The sequence below is a fragment of the Bufo gargarizans genome, chromosome 1 (genome assembly GCF_014858855.1).
Source record: "Bufo gargarizans isolate SCDJY-AF-19 chromosome 1, ASM1485885v1, whole genome shotgun sequence".
NCBI classification, from domain to species: domain Eukaryota; kingdom Metazoa; phylum Chordata; class Amphibia; order Anura; family Bufonidae; genus Bufo; species Bufo gargarizans.
Genome location: NC_058080.1, coordinates 160192680 through 160214036, shown reverse-complemented (window position 1 = coordinate 160214036; position 21357 = coordinate 160192680). Strand labels below are relative to the sequence as shown.

The window sequence follows — 21357 nt, the reverse complement described above, 5'->3', positions numbered from 1 at the left end:
ATCCTCCCATGTGACCAGTGGGGGAGGAGCAGAGAGCTGTGTTCCTGTACAGAGAAGAGCAAGGTTGGAATGTGGTGAGGCCTAGCTGTGTGTGTGTCACTGTGTGTGTCACTGTGTGTGTCTGTCCCTGTGTGTGTGTGTGTCTATGTCTGTCCGTGAGTGTGTCTGTCTGTCTGTCCCTGTGTGTGTGTGTCAGTCTGTCCCTGTGTGTGTGTGCCCTTGTGTATGTGTCTAAGGCATTGCTTAGACTCCATACCACAGTCTAGCCAGTGCCTAATGGGTTACAGTTTAGACCACCTTCTGGTACATGTTAATAATTCTTTTTTAAACCCAAGTCCATGTCCCCTAAGTACTGGGAATCAGTGGGAGTCATATTAGAAGGTAACAAAAGGTTGGAGCATAACTAAAGGTGGAATTCCCTTTTAATGTCCCCTAAAGGTGGCCAAACACACTAGATAGAAGTTGGTTGACGATCTCACTATCGCATAAGTGTCTGTCCATATGTATGTGACTGTCCCTGTGTGTGTGTGTCTGTCCCTGTGTGTTTGTCTCCCTGTGTGTATGTGTGTCCCTGTGTGTGTATTTGTCCTTGTGTGTTTTTGACTGTCCCTGTGTGTCTTAGGGTCCATTCACACGTCCGTAGAATGGGTCCACATCCGTTACACAAATTGCGTAAAGGGTGCGGACCCATTCATTCTCTATGGGGCAGGAATGGATGCGGACAGCACATTTCCGGAGTGTGCCCCTGATCTTCCGGTCCACGGCTCAAAAAAAGACTAGAACATGTCCTATTGCGGACAAGAATAGGCAGTTCTGTGGGGGTGCTAGCCGGGTGTAATACACTTCGGACACGTGAATGGACCCTAACACTGTTTGTGTCCCTGTGTGTATCTGTCCCTGTGTGTATGTCCCTGTGTGTGTTTCCCTGTGTGTGTAACTGTCCGTGTGTGTATATGTGTGTCCCTATGTGTATGTGTGTATCTGTGTCCCTGTGTGTGTGTCCCTTTGTGTGTGTGTCCCTTTGTGTGTGTGTCCCTTTGTGTGTCCCTGTGAGTGTATCTGTCGCTGTGTATATTTGACCATCTCTGCATGTGTATTTGACCATCCCTGTGTGTGTGTCTGTCCCTGTGTGTGTGTGTCCATGTGTGTGTGTCCCTGTGTGTGTGTCCCTGTGTGTATGTGTGTGTGTCTGTGTGTGTATCTGTCCCTGTGTATATTTGACTGTCCATGTGTGTGTATTTGACTATTCCTGTGTGTGTATGTCCTTGTGTGTCTCTGTGTGTGTATATGTCCCTGTGTGTATATGTCCCTGTGTGTATGTGTGTCCCTGTGTGTATGTGTGTCCCTGTGTGTATGTATGTCCCTGTGTGTATGTATGTCCCTGTGTGTATTTGACCATCCCTGTGTGTGTCTATCCATATGTGTATTTGACCATCCCTGTGTGTGTTTCTGTCCCTGTGTGCGTGTGTGTGTGTGTCTGTCCCTGTGTGTGTCTGTCTGTGTGTGTGTCTGTCCCTGTGTGTGTGTGTCTGTCTGTGTGTGTGTCTGTCTCTGTGTGTGTGTGTCCCTGTGTGTATTTGACCGTCCAGTGTGTGTGTCCTTGTGTGTGTGTATCCATGTGTATGTGTCTCTCCGTGTGTGTGTGTCTGTCCCTGTGTGTATGTGTGTGTGTCACCATCACCATGCCAACAATGTTCCTATGCCTTGACCCAGCTGCATCAGGATGTTCTGTGCAGGGCAAGAAGAAGAAGGAAGAAGAGGAGGCAGCGCCGCCAGCATGGAGTCCGTGGAAGAGGCACAGGGAGGCACACTAAAGAAGTAGGTAACACTACCACATTATCAGCACAAGTGTTATCTGTGGTTTTACATAAGACTGCAGGTAACACTAACACATTATTAGCACTAGTGTTATCTGTGGTTTTACATAGGACTGCAGGTAACACTACTACATTTTCTGTACTCAGATAGCGATCACTGTGTTATCTGTGTTGTTACATAGAACTGTAGGTGATATCTACTATATTATCTGTACTCAGAGAGTTATCACTGTGGAAGGGGGCCCACTGAGACTTTATCACCCAAGGGCACACATGAACCTGGAGCCAGCCCTGCCACTGGGTATCGGCTCACCAGAAAATTTTCCTTTGGGGTCCATGGCCAGTCCACCCCTGCCTATACAGTAGATTGACAGGAGGGATGCTATGCAGGGAAAATCAAAAGGCAACTTGGTTGTTTTGTTCCTGAAAATTGTGGGAGTCCAAGAGGTCCTAGTGCCATAATATTGTAAGGTGACAATAGACCCTTAATCCAAATGAGTTTCATGTGTAGTCCACCATTGGGTATGTAATCATTGGGAGGCAAAAGGAGACCCACAGGGGTTTTCTGGTTCCCTGAATTGGGTCTGCTTTGAAAGCACTGTGCAGGTTTAACAAATGTCTAATATACTGTAATAAATGTTTTAGCACTATTCTCTAATAATATCTACTTGCTTCTTAGTCTCCTTCTGCCTTGTTTACACTCCTGCATCCCTTAGTTACGACCGACTGCTCTCTCCTGCTGCTGGTGGATCATGCTCAGTTTCTCTGCTCTGTATCTAGTCCCAGCTCTGTAAATGAGCATTCTCTTGCAACTGAGAGCAGTTCTCTGCTCTGAACTTACTGTCTACTAAGACAAGGAGCTGTCCAGTGATTCCACAAGGCATGTAAGGGAGCAGTGCTCTACATCAGTGGTCCCCAACCTTTTTTGCACCAAGGACCAGTTTCATTTCAATTTTTCCAGGGACCGGGGAGAGAGGGGGGGGGCTTAGGTCTTGGGCGGGGCTTCGGGGGTGGGCGGGGCTTCCTGGGTGATGGTCGGCGCTGACTGATTCACAAGGTTCATGTTAAAATAGATAACTATTACATTTATTATTAAAATGTGACTCAAAACTGACTAGGGTCTCTGCTGCACTGCTGATATTTTCAAGGTGACATGGAAAAGGAGCTGTAGGTCATTCTCCCACTCACTCCCTCAGATACTATCTGAAAGTGGATGCCGACAAACACCCCCCCTTCCCCCGCCTTCATATTCATTTCCATTGGTGGGGCAATGAGACCTAACCAATCCCCTCCCTCACTAGCCCTTTTCAGCTTTCATATTGGTGGCAGTGGCTGGCCGGCATCACAGTTGGGAGGAAGGAACACTCCTTCCGACCCGCTGTACGGCCGCACGCTGTGTGTGATATGCGCGCCGGGCACGCATGCGTCTGGCGCAGTGGCGTAACTAGAATTCTATGGGCTCCAGGGCAACCTTTGAATTTGGGCCCCCCCTGTGGCAATAATAACCATGAGCACCACCGTGCCCCTCATGTGGCCGACGTGGTTATTATTGCAAGTTTTTTTAGTCGCCCCCTTTCTCACTATATTTCATTTTGCCCCCACTCCATTATTTGCTGCCCTTGCCCTCATATGACCGGCGTGGGCCCCCATTTCTGAATTCAGACATTAGACCGGTTATTATAATGTGATATATTAGGGCAGGGGCAGTAAATAATGAGGGGGCAAAATGAAAAGGAAATATATAGAGATTGGGGGCTAAATAAAATATAGGTAGAGAGGGGCCACTGACAAAACTTTGGCAATAATAACCCAGTTATAATTGCCAATGTTTTGTCAGAGGCCCTTTCTACCTATATTTCATTTTGCCCCCATTCTCTATATATTTCCTTTTCATTTTGCCCCCATTCTCTATATATATATTTCAGTTTTTGCCCCTCATTATTTGCTGTCCCTGCATTGCCCTCATATGGCCGGTGCGGGCTCACCCCTTTCTAAATTCAAACATTAGTGCCACTAGTCATCATCTGGCCCCCGTACTTGCAGGCTGTGGCGGGCTTCAGTTCGATGCGCAATCCCATGGCGCACCGCCGTATCATTCCGGCAGTGATCCCGCGAGACCCGTGACCTCCTGCGGCGGGTCTTGCGGGATTATAATAGGTTATGCAGCGCAGGCACACTCAAAATATAAGGAGGGCCCGGCCGCCGCACTGAAAAAAAAAAGCACTTGCGGGGCCGCGGGCCCTCCCCCCTGCCCACCCCTGTCCTGGCGTCTCCCCTCCTCTGTATTGCCGTGGCCCAGCAAACAATCTTCCAGGGCCCAGTCCCCGGTGGTTGGGGACCGCTGCTCTACATCACCTGAAGCTAGTTTGCCGAATAATACTAACATACAGTAAGCTGAGGTTTTGTTGTAGCTTTTTATGTTTCTTCTATGTCTTGCCTGCATAGATCTTGTTCAGTGTTCATTGGTCTTTCCCTATATGCTTCATCTGTTACTTGCTGTTTCAAACTGCTTTCTGTGTCATGATGCTGGCATGTGTCTGCCTTTTACATAGCTGCCTGTTTGTATTTGTCTGTTTCTGTTTTACTGTGTGTCCGTCACTCTGTCTGAGCCTGTCAGTCTGCAAATCTTACAGTGTCTGTATGTTTTTCACGATACATCAGCCACTATTTTCCATATCTCTCTTTATGTATTGTTCTGTTTTTCTGACAAACATCACATGCATTCTCCAGTGTCTGTTTCAAGAAAGAGAAGCAGACATGGAAGACATGGGGTGCATAATTTAAAAACAGAGTCAATTCAGTGGCTGATATGTATGTGGTTAGACAAATACACCAACGCTACAGGAGTTGAAAAAAGTTACATAACTGGAATACCCCTTTAACCTGTAGAGGAACTGCCCCGTACATGTACGGCGGGCTGATCGGGTGGGTGCAGGAGCTGTGCCCACCCGGTCAGCATCCGGGTCCCTGCTGCATATGCCCGCATCGGTGAAAACACAGATGCTGGCGTATTAACCCCTTGAAGGCCGCGGTCAAAGCTGACAGCGGCATGCAGAGAGTTTGCGGAGGGTACGGGTGCCCTCTATCAGGTCCCTGGCAGAAAAGGCAGCCCGATGCCTTCCATAGGCATCGGGGCTTGCCTTCTATGGAAGCCTGTGAGATCCAGCCCTTAGGCTGGGTCTCACAGGCAGGCTGTCAGCATAAAAGCTAACAGCTAATGCATTACAATATAGGATGTATTGTAATGCATTGCAGAGGGAATCAGACCCTAGAAGTTGAAGTCCCAGAGTGGGACAAAAATAAAAAGTAAAAAAAAGTGTTTTTCATAATAAAAAAAATTTAAGTTTCAAGTAAAAACAAAAAAGCCCTAATGACAAAATAAAACACACAACATTGTAAAAGAATAAATAAAAGAAAAACAGACATATTGGTTATTGCCTTATACGTAACGACCGGCTCTATAAAAATATCACATGATCCACCCCCTCACCTGAAAGCCATAGAAAAAATAAAATAAAAAAACGGTGTAGAAAAAGTCATTTTTTTGTCACTTTACATCACAAAAAGTGTAATACCAAGCGATCAAAAATTCATACGCACCCCAAAATAGTACCAATCAAACCGTCATCTTATCCCGCAAAAAATTTGATCCTACCTAAGACAATCGCCCAAAAAAAACAAAAACTAACCCCTCAGGTGAACATCGTAAATAAAAAATGCCATTTTTTGTCACCTTGCATCACAAAAGTTGAATACCAAGCGATCGAAAAGTCATATGCACCCTAAAATAGTACCAATCAAACCATCATCTCATCCCCAAAAAAATGAGACCCTACATAAGACAGTCGCCCAAAAAATGAAAAAAACTATGACTTTCAGAATATGGAGACACTAATATTCTGAAAGCCAGCATAACAACCTGCTCCATAAAAATAGCACATGATCTAACCTGTCAGATGAGCATTGTAAAAAGCAAAAAATTCAAACGGTGCCAAAATAGCTATTTTTTTATTACCTTGCCTCACAAAAGCAACCAAAAATAATATGTACACAAAATGGGGTCACGTTTTAGAATTTTCTACTGTATGGGTGCATCAGGGGTCTTCAAATGTGAAATGGCAACTTAAAATTGTCCCAGGGAAATCTGCCATCTAAAAACAATATGGCGTTCCTTTCCTTCTGTTTCCTGCCATGTGCCTGTACAGCAGTTTACAATAACAAATGGGGTGTTTCTGTAAAGGGTCAGGGTAATAAATATTGAGTTCTGTTTGGCTGTCACCTGGATTTTGGGTATAGAGCTGAGGACATGGGTTGCTAGATGGCCGCTAGCACATCCGCAATACCCAGTCCCCATAGCTCTGTGTGCTTTTATTGTGTAAAAAAAACGATTTGATACATATGCAAATTACCCTGAGATGAGTCAGAGCTTGAAAATATGACTCTTCTCTAGTCACACAAGTAAGATATGACTCTTTTATGTTAATTTGCATATGTATCAAATCGTTTTTTTTACACAATAAAAGCACACAGAGCTATGGGGACTGGGTATTGCGGATGTACTAGCGGCCATCTAGCAGCCCATGTCCTCAGCTCTATACACAAAATCCCAGTGACAGGTTCCCTTTAACCCTTGCTTTGGTACCGGAAAAAAATGGATTAAAATGGAAAATCTGCTGAAAAATTCTGAAATGTCATCTACATTTTCCTTTAATTCTTGTGGAACACCTAAAGGGTTAACAAATTTTTATAAAAATCTGTTTGAATACCTTGACGGGTGTAGTTTCTAAATTGGATCCATTTAGGTTGGTTTCTATTTTGTAAGCCCCACAGTGACTTCATAACTGAACTTGTCCTTAAAAAAGTGGGTTTTGGAAATTTTCTGAAAAATTTCAAGATGTGCTTCTAAAATTCTAATTAGAAATGGCCTTGCAGTTTGCCCAGCAGTCGTTTCGCTGCGAACTTTGCGCGTTCGCGATTAGCCGAACATGCGAACATATGGAGATGTTTGCCATATTCTTTAGCATTGCGCCGAACTTTGACCCATGACACATCCATCAGGTGGGACAGGACAGCCAATTGAGACATTTCAGCACATGGACACACCCCCACCCTATAACAGAAAGCGATCTGACAACGGTTGTGGCAAAAAAAGTAATTGAGGGGTGTGATATATCTGCTTCCACAAAACACTGATTAAGGGGTTCGATATGCCTACTTCCACCAAATATTTATTGAGGGCTGCGATATACCTGCTTCAACAAAATACTGATTAAGGGGTTTGATATGCCTGCTTCCACCAAATACTGATTGAGGGCTGCGATATACCTGCTTCCACAAAATACAGATTAAGGGGTTTGATATACCTGATTCCACCAAATATTGATTGAGGTCTGCGATATACCTGATTCCACAAAATACTGTTTAAGGGGTTCAATATATCTTATTCCACCAAATATTGATTGAGGCCTGTGATATATATGCATCAACAAAATACTGATTAAGGGTTTGATATACCTGTTTCCACCAAATATTCAGCGTAAAAAGTTGATGACACCGGATAACCCTCTTGCCTAACGGCTGACTGCTGGCTTGTCGGAACTGCTAGCCCGCTAACTGCTGCCATATAAACTGGTGGACTCGGAGGCCTTTAGAAAAATTGTGGCCATTGGCACACTGCAATGGAAGGTCCCCGGAAGGAAATATTTCTCCCAGAAGGGCATCCTAGAGCTATATGGCATTGTTCAGCAGCAATTGAATATATATCTGGCACACAGTGTCGGTGCCAAGATACATCTGACCACAGACATGTGGTCTAGCAAACACGGACAGGGAAGGTACATAACTTTTACTGCCCACTGGGTAAACCTTCTGATGGCCGTCAAGCATGTAACCCGTGGCTCCCGTGTGGATTTGGTGTTACCACCATGGATTGCATGCATGCCTGCCTCTTCTTCTCCTCCTCCTCCTACTCCATGTTCCATCTCCATGTCAGCTGACTCCTCTTTTTCCACTGCTACCGCCTCTTCCGCTGCACCCCCCAAGCTCCTCAGAACCTATTCGACGTCCTTGGTGAGACGTTGCCATTTTGTGCTGTGGCTGTTGTGTCTGGTCATAGGCCGATCAGTGGCTAACCCCGCTCAATTTGACAGTTGATAAAGTGGTGTGAGACAACAGTGCCAATCTGCTGAGCGCGCTGAAACAGGGCAAAATGACACATGTGCCGTGCATGGCACACGTCCTGAACTTAGTCATGCAGCGATTCGTTGCCAAATACCCCGGGGTCCAGGACGGCTTGCTGCAGGCCAGGAAAATCTCTGGCCATTTTAGAAGATCTTACGTGGCCATGGCTCGTCTTGCTGACGTTCAGTGGCGACTAGTGATGAGCGGCAGGGGCAATATTGGAATTCGCTATATTTAGCGAATATTCAGTAGAATTTTCATAATATATTTGAGAATTTAAGATGATTTTCTTGATTGCGAAATCAGCATTGCAGTATGCGCGTAATTCGCATGCGTTATACAGGAGCAGGGCTGTGGAGTCGGAGTCGGAGTCAATTTTGGGTACCTGGAGTCGGAGTCGGCAAAAAATGAACCAACTCCGACTCCGACTCCTACTAAATTTAAATTGGAATAAAAATAAAAAAAAGCAAGTTTAAATGTCCGAATTCATAAACAGTTATAATTAATGACTTCTCTACTGTAAGAATAAAAGCCAATGCATGCAGTGCCTCACGTAACCGCAAAACAAACGCGTTCAGTGATGTGAAGAAGCATGCTTTTCATATGCTTCACTATATGGCACGCAATGCACAATTAGGAGAGGCAATACATATACTTTCCATTGTGTTGTGTTCTGATGTTACAGGGAACACAATGCCCATGGTTTACCTAGCCTCTCACTGATAAGGGATTAAGTAAATATGTGTTTTGCAGGACTAGAGACACTTGTATAAGTGAAGGGAATGGAGGGTCAATAGTTCAAGACTGAAGCTCTAAACCATTGGAAAAACTGCTGTCATTCAGCTAAGGCTATAAAACGTGTAAACTCAGAATGTTATCTTAAACTTTAAATATGAGTATGGGATTCTTCTAGGGAAATCATGTTTTAAAATAAATGTCCCTTCCTGGATCCTCCCACTGCCCTATCTTCAGCAGAAGATCAGCACACAAAGGAGAAGGCAGCAGCTTCTGCCCAACTACCTCTCTGTGCTAGAAGAGCTTAGAAGAACTTCTTTCTTTCCTTCAAGGAATGTATAAAATACATTCGCATATTAAATACAGAGGAGTCGGAGTCGGGGAGTCGGAGTCGGAAGTACAAAAAACTGAGGAGTCGGAGTCGGAGCATTTATCTACCGACTCCACAGCCCTGTACAGGAGTGGCCTAGTTTTGTCATAGTTGTCATACTGCCAGAAGTTTCCTGACACTGGAGAAGATAGTTGGCAGCAACTTTCGCGAATGTGAGGAAGAACACCTGATCGGTGTAACAAGTAATTTTACATTACAGCACTGTTTGAACAATAGCTTTATATGCAGATAGAGTGTTCCAATATATTTGCGATTGCACAAATCGCCATTAATGACGCGCAATTGCAATACATGCAACTTGAAATTTTATTAGCTCTAAGTAGATATTACTGATTGGTGCAATAAGTATTGTTGTGACATCACACCACTATGTTTGTAGCATGTATGTATAGACAGCAGAGAAATATCTCTCACATGCACATTGCACATCCATTTTCCTGCCACACAGTATATACCACACACACACAGACACTAGGGTGGTGGGACATTCCAGTTTTCTGGCTCCTGGTCCTCCATCTGGCGCAAGGTCAGGACGGCCAGCCGGAAGTTCTCCTTTATTTGTAGTTACACGGGTGTTGGCAGTTGGCACGGGTCAGGATGGCTTTACGCATCCCCATCACTGGGAGCAGGGCCTGGCAGCATGTCCAGACTGCACAGTGTGCTGTATGACGTGACATCACAACATTATCAGTGCTGCTGCATGCGTGGCAGGTCCGACGTGTACCTTTAGTTCAGGCGGGAGGGACTGCGGAGCGATGGTGCCACTCCAGTGCTTGAAGAGCCAGCAGAATCAGCACAGCCCACTAGGCACAAGGTTAGCACAGATTGCACTGCCCCAAGTACTTACAGGACTATAGATCAGAGTATAAATTATATATGGACTAAGCTGGAATAACTTGGGCATCATCTGTATATCATTATAAATGTACAGCTGGTATAAATTATAATTATGTAATTAGATCATGCTGTTATAAACTGGGTATCTCCTGTGTATAATTGCATATGTACAGCTGGTATACATTATACATCTTTTTATATATAGTAATATGGACCATGCTAGTAACCTGGGCATCTACTATGTAGTATTTAACTATTGTGCGCCACTGTCCCAAGGCTGTCCTCCTTTTTGGGGCTCTGCAAGTGGCCACCCTAACACACACAAAGAGTCTATAGATTTGAGTTTGTGTCCTGTTGGTCAGGACTCAGAAGCTTTCTTTGTCTGACCGCTAGTATTTGCTGGTTCATTTAGTGTTACCCAGGGTGCACCACGGGGAGGCGAACCAGCTGTATACCCCATATTGTACTGTCACTTCACTAGACAGGTACATCTCTGCTTTGCTGGCCAATATCCGATTGCTCAGACCCCACAAACATACAATTGCAATACAACCAGATCTTATAACGGTAACATTAAATCTAATATTTCCCCTTCAAAGACTTAAAAATGTTTTTGAGTACATTATTTTAAATACTTCTAGTTAAAAAATGTGGGATTATATGCTTGCATCTTTATCCTGCAGCGCATGTTGCAGCTGGGCTATGACCGGACCCGGGTCCAAGAAGAGAAAAAGCAAATTGTGAGGGAAATATAGAGGCAGCTAAAGAGGGATCTTAAGGGGAAGCACACTTTGATGGCGATCATCAAACATTGGTTGGATCTAAAGAGGAGGCACATCGGGTGGATCAGTGAGATCCGTGACAGGAAATGCCCAGGTACAATGCTTACATTACTTTTGTATCTCTCGCCTGCACTTTGTATTGTATATATACAGTTATGTAAATAAGTATTTTATCCCTTTGCAAGTGATTACTTAGTACCTGGTGTGACACGTACCAAATCAGCCGGTTACATGATACATCTCGGTCTCGCTGTGAGTGTATATATGCGTATATTTATACACACATGGAGGTACAGATGTATGATGTAACCGGCTGATTTCGTACGTTTCACACGCACATAAATCAATATACGTATGTGTTTGTATATTGTGAGGCAGTGACAGACCTCAGACAGGTTAGAGGCAAGGAAGGGGTGGATAGTACGGTCCACACCCCTATTCCACAACAGGTAAGACCAGCTGGGAGGTACTCAGGCTGGGATAAAGCACCTCCTAGTGTGTCAGTCTGAGGGAAGTGTTGTCTTGGGACAGAGACTGTGACAGAGGCCTGGAGGCTCTGTGAGTGTGGTCTCAGCCGGGCAAGGCTGAGGGGCCATGAGGCTGGGTGGTAGCCTGGAGTTGGAAGCAGCGACACTTGGAAGGGTCACAGGGCCAAAGTCTGGCGGACTACTGAGCCTTAATCCCCCATAAGAGACACTAGACTTGAGACTTTGTGTGAACGGTGCTCTGTACAGCCAGGAGGCTGTGGGACATTGGCTGGGAAAGCCGCATCGGTTCACAGGCTGTGAACTGTACCTAATAGGTGAGTCAGGGACATTAATGTATTAGTTAGAGCCTGGATGGGCAAGTGTTTATTGTTTTGTTCCGCTTTTGCTGGCGTGCCACAATAAATGCACTGTTTGGACCTTAACCCCTTCCCGACCGCAATCTAAACGTATATAAACGTTCTGGCAGCTCTTTAATCCAAGCGCTGCAAAGCGCTTGGATTAAAACTTCTGCCCCTGCCCTGTATGCTGTCACGGACAGCATACAGTGCAGTAATGCCGGCAAGGGACCAATCAGAGTGGCCCCTTGCCTGCAATCGATCCGATTGGTTAGTCTGTGCAGACTAACCAATCGGATTGCGGCAGTGAAAAAAATGCCGGTTTCATGCTCTGATCTGCGCTCTGCAGATCAGGGCATGAAATCGGGTAGGGTCCTCGTAATACCCCCCCGATCTGTGGCTGTGTCCCCCATCTGTGCCCCTCCAAGCCCCCCCTTGTGTCCGCCTGTAGCTCATCTCCTAGAGGCAGCTGCCCTGATGCGGTGAAAAAATGCCGATTTCAGGCTCTGATCTGCGCTCTGCAGACCAGAGCCTGAAATCACAGTGTCCTCGTGCCCCCCCCCTGATCTGTGCCCCCTCCATCTGTGCCCCATCTTCCCATCTTGTATCCACAGTGCTGCCCCTTTCTTGAGTCCGCCCCCTGCTGGCGTGACACCCTCCCTCCCCCCCTTCCAGCGCTGCCCCCCGTCTGCCCCCCTGCTGTGTTTGATGGCTGCGGCTCCATTCCTGAGCCACCGCCATCATCAGAGTGTCAGCTCTATGCTGACACTCTGCTGTAAGTTCTGTAACCCCATAGATGCAGCAGCAGCGGCATCCATGGGGTTAATAGAGGGAGGGGGCTCCCTCTCTCCACCATCGGGGCTGCTGCGCTGCGATGGCAGCCCCGATGGTTGCCATGGCAACCGGACACTTTGCAAAAGCGGCCGCTGTTGCCACCTACAGGGCATTTGAATGTATTACACTTTGCAATGCAAGAGCATTGCAAAGTATAGTACAGCCCCACTGGATCTTCAAGATCCAAGAGGGACTTGATAAAAAAAAAATTTGAAAAAATAAATAAAAGTAAATATAAATAAATAAAAATGTAAAATAAAATAAAAAATTGCCTTTTACTATAAAAAATGAAAAATAAAAAAAACAACACATATTAGGTATCACCATGTCCATAACGACCGTATCTATAAAGATATCACATGATAGACCCCGTCTGATAAACACCATTAAAAAAAATGTGTAAAAAAAGCCATTTTTGTCACCTTACATCACAAAAAGTGCAACAGCAAGCGATCGAAAAGGCGTTTGACACCCAAAATAGTACCAATCAAACCATCACCTCGTCCCACAAAAAATGATACCCTATTTAAGACAATCGCCCCAAAAATAAAAAAGCTATGGCTGTCAGACTATAGAGACACTAAAACATAATTTTTTTGGTTTCAGAAATGCTATTATTGTCTAAAACTTAAATAAATAAGAACAAGTATACATATTAGGTATTGCCACGTCCGTAATGATCTTCTCTATAAAACTATCATATGTCCTAACTCCTCAGAAGTCACCTTGCCCCATAAAGTGTAATAATGAATGATCAAACAATCCTATTTACCCAAAAATTGTACCAATAAAAACCTCAACACTTTTTGCAAAAAACGAGCCCCTGCACAAGACGATCGGCAGAAAAATAAAAAACATATGGTGTTCAGAAAACCAATCCAGCACAATCTGCCTTCCAAAAACCGTATGGCATTCCTTTCCTTCTGCGCCCTGCCGTGTGCCCGTCCAGCAGTTTATGACCACATGTGGGGTGTTTATGTAAACCTCGGAATCAGGGTAATAAATACTGAGTTTTGTTTGGCTGTTAACCCGCAATGTGTTAAAGATTATTTTTTTTTAAATAAAAAATCTGCCAAAAAAGTGAAATTTAGAAATTTCATCTCCATTTTCCATTAATTCTTGTGGAACGCCTAAAGGGTTAACAAAGTTTGTAAAATCAGTTTTGAGTAACTTGAGGGGTGTAGTTTCTACAATAGGGTCATTTATGGGGGTTTCCACTATGTAAGCCCCACAAAGTGACTTCAGACCTGAACTGGTCTTTAAAAAGTGGGTTTTGGAAATTTTCTTAAAAATTGTAAGAATTGCTTCTAAACTTCTAAGCCTTCTAACATCCTAAAAAAATAAAATTACATTTCCAAAATGATGCCAACATAAAGTAGACATATGGGTAATGTTAAGTAATAAATATTTTATTAGGTATGACTTTCTGTTTTAGAAGCAGAGAAATTGAAATTTGGAAAATTGTGAATTTTTCCAAATTTTTGGTAAATTTGGGATTTTTCATAAATAAAGGTGAAATATATTGACTCAAATATATGACTATCATGAAGTACAATGTGTCACGAGAAAACAATCTCAGAATGGCATGGATAAGTAAAAGTGTTCCAAAGCTTCTACCACATAAAGTGACGCATGTCAGATTTGTAAATTTTGACCTGGACACTGGGGCATCAATGACCCTTGGTCATGAAAGAGTTAAACCTGGTGTCCTGAGCCATATGTATGAGGATGATCCCCCTTAAATAAAGCTACCCCTCACAATATATACATAAATTGCAATCATCATTCTGTATTCCAGTAAAAGGCCCCGTCCATCATTACATTACATACAGTACATCCCCCACTTAATTTGGATTTTTATGAGTTCTGAGTTGTTTGTTTAAATTCTGAACAGGTGTTCCCGTTCCCTCCGTCCACCGCAGGCCTTCCACAGAGGATCTGGAGGTAGTGGTGGTGTCTGCGGAGGAGGAGGAGGGAGAGCAGGCAGGACCCTCCCAGCAGCATGATGCCAACCCCCACCGGATGTGGGCAAAGTGGTGGAGGTGGACGCTGAAGAAGCCGGACCCTCCCAGGACCCGGTTTCCTCCCCTGCCACAGGTCCTGATGAGGAGTCACCAGCCCCTGCCAGGAGGGTAAATATGTGCACACAGCAATATCATTCTGTATCCATAACATGTATATTAAATATTTCAAGGTGTGTAGAGAGCATTTTGACCGATCAGGCGTTTCCCAGAATTAGGAAACACTTGGCTGTGAAAGTGAAAAATTTAAATTTTTCCAGAAAAAGTTGCTTTACAACAAAATGTTTCACTTTCACAAGGGGTAACAGGACAAAATGCACCCCACATTTTTTTTACCCATTTCCCCCCGAATACGTCAACACCCCATATGTTATCAAAAAGCGATTTATGGGTGCACAACAGGGCTCTAGAGTCAAACAGCAAAATATGGATTTAGCTGACCTGAATTGGCAGACATTTATATTAGGTACCATGTCGCATTAAATAAATTACTGAGGTCCCCAGAAATTAAAAACCCCAACAAGTGACTCCTTTTCGGAAACAGCACTTCCCTATGAACATTAATTGTTGGAAACTGTATTTTTCAGCAAACAGGTTTCTCACAGAAGGCCGAAACAAACAATAGTGAAAGCATTTCAAAGCACTCATTTGTAAACAGGACAAAATGCACCCCAGTATATGCTCCCCATTTTTCCCCATTCAGGAAACACCCCATATATATATACTCTACTGAACTATCACTAATTAACCAATTACACTGAACAAAAATATAAACGCACCACTTTTGGGTTTTGCTCCCATTTTGCATGAGCCGAACTCAAAGATCTGAAACATTTTCTACATACACAAAAAACCCATTACTCTCAAATATTGTTCACAAATCTGTGTAAATCTGTGTTACTGAGCACTTCTTTTTTGCCGAGATAATCCATCCCACCTCACATGTGTAGCATATCAAGGTACTGATTAGACAGCATGAATATTGCACAGGTGTGCCTTAGACTTCCCACAATAAAATGCCACTCAGAAATGTGCACAGTTTTGCCTTACTGGGGGAAGGGGGAGGAGGGGGGGTCAGAAAACAAGTCAGTATCTGGTGTGGCCCTATTTGCCTCACACAGTGCAACCCATCTCCTTCGCATAGAGTTGATCCGGTTGTTGATTAGGTCCTGTGGAATGTTGGTCCACTCCTCTTCAATAGCTGTGCGAAGTTGCAGAATATTGGCAGGAACTGGAACATGCTATTATATACGCCGATCCAGAGCATCCCAAACATGCTTAATGGGTGACATGTCCGGTGAGTATGCTGGCCATGCAAGAACAGGGATGCTTTTAGCTTCCAGGAATTGTGTACAGATCCTTGCAATATGGGGCCGTTGATCCAGGGAGTTAGTTTGATCCAGGGAGTTAGTCTGATTGCCTGATTCGAGTCGGGAAGGAATTTTTTATTCCCCTAAAGTGAGGAAAATTGGCTTCTACCTCACAGTTTTTTTTTTTTTTGCCTTCCTCTGGATCAACTTGCAGGATGACAGGCCAAACTGGATGGACAAATGTCTTTTTTCGGCCTTATGTACTATGTTACTATGTTATGTACTATTATCATGCTGCAACATGAGGTGATGGTCGTGGATGAATTGCACAACAATGGGTCTCAGGATCTCATCACAGTATCTTTGTGCATTCAAAATTCATTCAATAAAATGCACCTGTGTATGTTGTCCATAACATATGCCTACCCTTACCATAACCCCACCGCCACAACATTGACGTCAGCAAACCGCTCACCCACATGGTGCCACAAACGCTGTCAGCCATCTGCCCTGAACAGTAAAAACTGGGATTCATCCATTAACAGAACGCCTCTCCAACGTGCCAGACACCATCGAATGTGAGCATTTGCCCACTCAATTTTGTTACGATGTCGAACTGCAGTCAGGTCCAGACCCTGATGAGGATGACGAGCATGCAGATGAGCTTCCGTGAGACGGTTTCTGACAGTTTGTGCAGAAATTATTTGGTTATGCAGACCGATTGTTGCTGCAGCTGTCCGGGTGGCTTGTATCAGATGATCATGGAGTTGAACATGCTGGATGTGGAGGTACTGGGCTGGTGTGGTTACACATGGTCTGCGGTTATGAGGCCAGTTGGATGTACTGCCAAATTCTATATCCATAACATGAAACAACTTTGGAGATGGCTTATGGTACAAAAATTAACATTCATTGCATGGGCAACAGCTCTGGTAGACATTCCTGGTAGACATGGGCATCTCCCTCAAATGTTGCAACATCTGTGGCATTGTGCTGTGTGATCAAAATGCACATCAAAATGCACATTGTGCTGTGTGATCAAAATGCACCTGTACAATATTCATGCTGTCTAATCAGCACATTAATATGCCACACCTGTGAGGTAGGATAGATTATATCTGCAAAGGGAAGTGCTCACTAACACAGATTTAGACAGATTTGTCAAAAATATTTGAGAGTAATGGGTCTTTTGTGTATGTAGAAAATGTTTCAGATCTTTGAGTTCAGCTCATGCAAAATGGGAGCAAAACTGAAAGTGTTGCATTTATATTTTTGTTTAGTGTATATAATCATCGTAAATATTATAGACTAACAAATTGAGATGTAAATGGGAAGTGCTTTAACAAATACTCCACACAATGCACTAATTGCCTGTTAATCAGAATTGCAAGCAATTTTCATTCTTTCTTTCTTTTTTTTCTTTTTTTTTATCCTAACAGTACAAATTCAATGATAGAAACAAACTAAGGCTGTTACAACAGGAGCACCTAAAATCAATGCAGTAACTCCAGGAGCAACAGAGGAAGCAGCAGATGATTTTTTGACAGAAAGGTGCAGCAGATAGAGGAGCAACACTGTCAGAGAATCCAGGAGCTTTTGAACCTTCAAGACAAACTTAAGAAATTGCCATAGAGGCATATTTGTTTCCCAAGTTGTAAATAAATATTTTGTTCAGTTCTAACGTGGGCTTTTGTTTTTTTAAATTGTTATGTTTTTGTGTAAGATGAGGTTGCAGTAAGACCCCTTTAGTCCAGGGCAAACCCATCAGGATCAGGACAGACAGCAGCAGCAGGTACATGGTAACAGTGGAGTATAAGGCCTACACATAACTCATTAGGATCAGAACTGACAGCAGCAGCAGGTACATGGTAACGGTCGAGTACATGACCTGCACATAACTCAGCAGGATCAGGACAGACAGCAGAAGGTAAATGGTAACGCTATAGTATAAAGCCTACACATAGCTGGGCCTAACTCAGCAGAATCAGGACAGACAGCAGCAGGTAAATGGTAACGCTATAGCATAAGGCCTACACATAGCTTGGTCTAACTCAGCAGGATGAGGACAGACAGCAGCAGCAGCAGGTAAATGGTAACACTGTAGTATAATGCCGACACATAACTCAGCAAGATCAGGACAGATAGCAGCAGGTAAAGGTAACGGTGGAGTATAAGGCCTACACATAACTCAGCATGATCAGGACAGACAGCAGTAGCAGGTACATGGTAATAGTCGAGTATATGGCCTAAACATAGCTCGGCCTAACTCAGCAGGATCCGAAAGCAGCAGGTTATTTGTTTGCAGCAGGAATGTGTTCCCATGAATGTGCCCCACCAGACCGGGGCAACACCAAAAATAAACTTAGCCATCTCTGACAGCAGCATGTTCTTCGTCTAAATGCAATATTTTCCTTTGACAATTTTTTTCCAAAGGTATTTTAAGTTTGTAAAGCACACAATAAATTATTACAAAATTATCTCCACATGCTGCCAGCTCTGGTCTGCTCTCAGTTTCCATATTGGGCACATTGAGTCTGGAGCAGAACACTGCGGTAACACAGCCTGCCTCTACTCCAGTGGCCTACAGTAAAATGTTTATCCAGTGACCCCCTAATGTACCTCCAGCCACATAATCACAAGTTCTTTTCTGTCAGGTGAATGCTTAATTTTTGGGGCTGTACTGGGCTACAGTTAAATTTTAATCCAGTGACTGCCAAACGTACCTCCAGCCACATAATCACAAATTGTTTTATGTCAGGTGAATGCCAAATTTCTGGGGCCTGTACTGGCCTACAGTAAAATTATTATCTAGTGACTGCCTAATGTACCTCCAGCCACATCATCACAAGTTCTTTTCTGTCAGGTGAATGCCTAATTTTTGGTGCCTGTACTGGGGACTGTACTCTCGTGGCCTAAAATAATTTTTTTCTAGGCTTCAGCAGGGCACATTTTTTAGAGCTTCCCTTTAAGATGCATAAAAATGGCCCCTGATTAAAATATCTTTTGTGGGAATTTTTGCCAATGATCCCCCTCTGGTAAATTACTGTCCATGTTGTGTGACTATTTATGCACTCCTAGTAAGTATTTGGTGGCTGAAAATATGACCTGAATGTTTTTCAGGTTCGCCTGCCATTAAAGTGAATGGGACTCGCCGCGAATGCGCGGTTCACAAACAATTGATTGCGAACGTGCGTTCGCGAACCTTCCCGGCTGATGTTCGTCCATCACTACTTCTAAGCCTTCTAACGTCCCCAAAAAATAAAATTGCATTCACAAAATTATCCCAACATAAAGTAGACATATGGGAAATGTTAAGTAATAACTATTTTATGAGATATCACTATCTTTTTTTGGGGATAAAAAAAAAAAAGGAAAAATATTGTATGAAATTTACCACTATCATGAAGTACAATGTGTCATGAGAAAACAATCTGAGAATCGCTTGGATAAGTAAAAGCGTTCCAAAGTTATTACCACATAAAGAGGCACATATCAAATTTCCAAAAAATGGCCTGGTCTTTAAAGGGGTTGTTTCACTTCAGCAAACGGCATTTATTATGTCGAGGGAGTTAATACAAGCCACTTACTAATATATTGTGATTGTCCATATTGCTTCCTTTGCTGGCTGGATTAATTTTTCCATCACATTATACACAGCTCATTTTCATGGTTACAAGCACTTTGCAGTCCATCAGTGTTGCCTGTGCTTTCGCACTATAGGAAAAAGCACTAGCCTATGTGCAGTGCCACGGTCCTGGCCACCAGAAAGATTGGCACTTTTTCTTATAGTGTGCGAGCAAGACCACCGTGATGGATTGCAGGGTGGTCGTAACCATAGAAATGAGCAGGGTATAATGTGATAGAAAAATGAATGAAGCCAGCAAAGGAGGCAATATGGGTAATAACAATACATTAGTAATTGCCTTGTATTAACTTCCTCTACATTATAAATGTTATTTGCTTAAGTGAGACAACCCCTTTAAGGCGAAATATGGCAGGGTCTTGAAAGGGTTAAATACATATTGTTGGGTACCACAACAACAAATACAATAAATACGGTTACATTCACAGGGCAATGAGGTCAAAATTCACTGCGTGCCTACAGCAGAAACCGCTGTGGTTTCTGAGCAAGTTGTTCTCCCTGAATGCTGCAGACCATTCGTAGCTTAGCTCTAATTCAATGGAGCCAAACTGTGAGTGGACTGCCAGTCCGCTATCATCAGCGCTGCCTCCCACTGAAAGCAATGGGAGGCAGAACACATGCGACTACTGGCGGAATTTTGGAACAGATGTCCACGCTGGAATTGCGTGGGAAAAAGATGGCTTGTGAACGGGCCTTAAATCCAACTAGTACACTAAAATTAAGCAAGCATAAACTGGTCAGTTAACATCTGACGTAAAATGCAACTGCAGCCTTCCGGCTCACAGGGGAGAACGCGTGAGGTTCACGGTGGGCCGACGGTCGCAACAGTTCATCGGTACTCACGGTTAGCAGATGCCTCCCTGGGCCAGCAGTGCAGTGAAGGAGAGAACAGAACCAAATTCTCTGGGGCAGGCTTTATTACAGGGGATACCGGCCAGGTGGTAACCGAGGTGCCCTTGGTGGTGTTTGGATTTTCTGGCTGCTTGTGCGGCTGGGTCCCTGAATTAGGTAATGTCGTGACGCCAGCACCTTGGTGCTGCAAAATGATGAGAGTGATTCTAGTATGGAGATGGAAGAATGAGACAGAGTTCGAATCCAACCAAGAACTTTACTGTAAACAGGGTCTTGACAGCAATTTACATCCAGATATAAACAGTCTCTTATGAATATGGAGATTGGATGTGGTAAATCCAGGTGATAGGCTGTATATGTGGTTATATCTCAGGCTATAGTAGATTGTGTACTCACTAGTAGTCAACTCTTTGCCTTGTTCTAATCTCAGTAAATGTGGTTCATGTCCTTATCTTCTACACACAAGTAATGCAACAGATGGCCTGTCTGTCCTTGAAGTAACGGTGAGGCTGCCGGAAGCTAATAAATCCTTCACCTTGATTCAAAGGCGCCTAAAGCCTAGAATAAGCCTAGGTACCTGCTGAGTACCACATGCGCTCGAGCGCCATGCTCGAGTCTCCTCTCCGGACGTTTGGCGCCTTCTAAGCAGCCAATAAACATGCTGGTAAGTATTGCCATCACTGTATTGCCATTAGACATGTTTTCTACTGGCATTACAGTGATTAGCTGGCTGGAACACGTCATCGGGTGCTATATAGCACCCGGTCACACGGGTTTGGCTCATTGCGAGTCAGGGAGAGCTGCTGTTAGGAAGGGACAGAGCGAGTGTAGAGCGAATTTGATCTCAAACCTTTCAGAGACCCAAAAGTCCTTTTAAGGACTATTTTTAGAGATGGCAGCAAAATTTATTTTGGGGGAATTATATTTTTGTGTCAGGGCGACCGTTAGTGACATTCATTTTCTGCATTCTACAAACGCTGCTTGCTGTGACCAGTGAGAAGCAAATCAGCACTGATATCTACGCCGTGTGTGACCTCTATATTTAATCCAAATAGCAGTTACAGTCAGTTTCTGTATTGTTCATACTCTGCTTGCTGTGACCAGTGAGAAGCAAATATACACTTATTTCTGA

At 43.9% G+C, this 21357-nt stretch overlaps 1 long non-coding RNA gene across 1 annotated transcript; it reads left to right on the top strand.

Annotated features, from left to right (window-relative positions):
• The first annotated feature begins 1589 nt into the window (after positions 1-1589).
• LOC122940411 lies at positions 1590-17379 on the top strand. The gene is made up of 4 exons (XR_006390273.1): positions 1590-1818; positions 10644-10836; positions 14294-14531; positions 17170-17379. It is a non-coding gene; the product is annotated as an uncharacterized LOC122940411 (long non-coding RNA).
• The last annotated feature ends 3978 nt before the right edge of the window (positions 17380-21357 follow it).